An 899-nucleotide genomic window follows, 5' to 3' on the forward strand; every position below is an offset into this window, starting at 1 on the left:
TTGCGCATGGACTGATGATTATAGATTTTTAGCTTCTGATGCTGGCTGACACCAGAGCATCATCTCTATCCTACTGACAAAGAAGGGCTTTTTGGCATAACTAAATTACACTAAGGAAAGTGCCTCTTTAGCAGTACCAGTTGCCTCAGCCCAGAAGGGTGGCCTGGAGAAGCTCTCCCATTGTTGCTGTGCTAGGAAACCTTTCCTTTGTAGCCAGGTCACAGGGTTTGGCTCTAGCAGAGCTGCTAGTAGGTCGTGATGAACGAGACCAATGGAAATTGACAGAATCCTTTTCCTCCATTTCAGGTTTTTCCACCAGTGATGCTTCTTTAGGGAGATGCCTGATGGACTAAGCTCAGGGCAATCTTGGCCCAGGGTTTGGCCAGGCAGACGTGGAGCCTAACATTACTATGAGCCTTCTGCTGGAGAGACTCTGCTGGAGGAGGTAGGGCGATGGCTCTGTATCACGCGGCTGCTCTAAGCATTTCCTTCCAAGGCTGTGCAGGGTAGGACCCCAGATAAAACTGGTCCTTGCCAATCTGCTGTGTCTCTTCCATTCCTCGTCTCCTATTAAAGGTCACAAAACAACATGCCCTTGCTATGTTGTGATGTCACTATGATATCAGGGCATGCTCACATGGGCATCATCTCCCCCTCCCCAGTGGATGATAGATATGGTATAAGCCACATTCAAACAAGCCCTCACCTTACGGATAATGCTGTGAGCCTCTTTGGTGTCTTCCTCCAAGTATCTCACAGCACTGAGATATGAAATATAGTTTCCCAGCAGCCTTGTGAGCCTGGAAAGCCTCAGCTTTCTGGCCCAGGAAGTGAAGTGACTTGCCCACTGTCCCCCAGCAAGTCAGGAAAAGAACTGGGAATGCAGCCAAGGGTGCTGA

The sequence above is a fragment of the Alligator sinensis genome, unplaced genomic scaffold (genome assembly GCF_000455745.1).
Source record: "Alligator sinensis unplaced genomic scaffold, ASM45574v1 scaffold354_1, whole genome shotgun sequence".
NCBI classification, from domain to species: domain Eukaryota; kingdom Metazoa; phylum Chordata; order Crocodylia; family Alligatoridae; genus Alligator; species Alligator sinensis.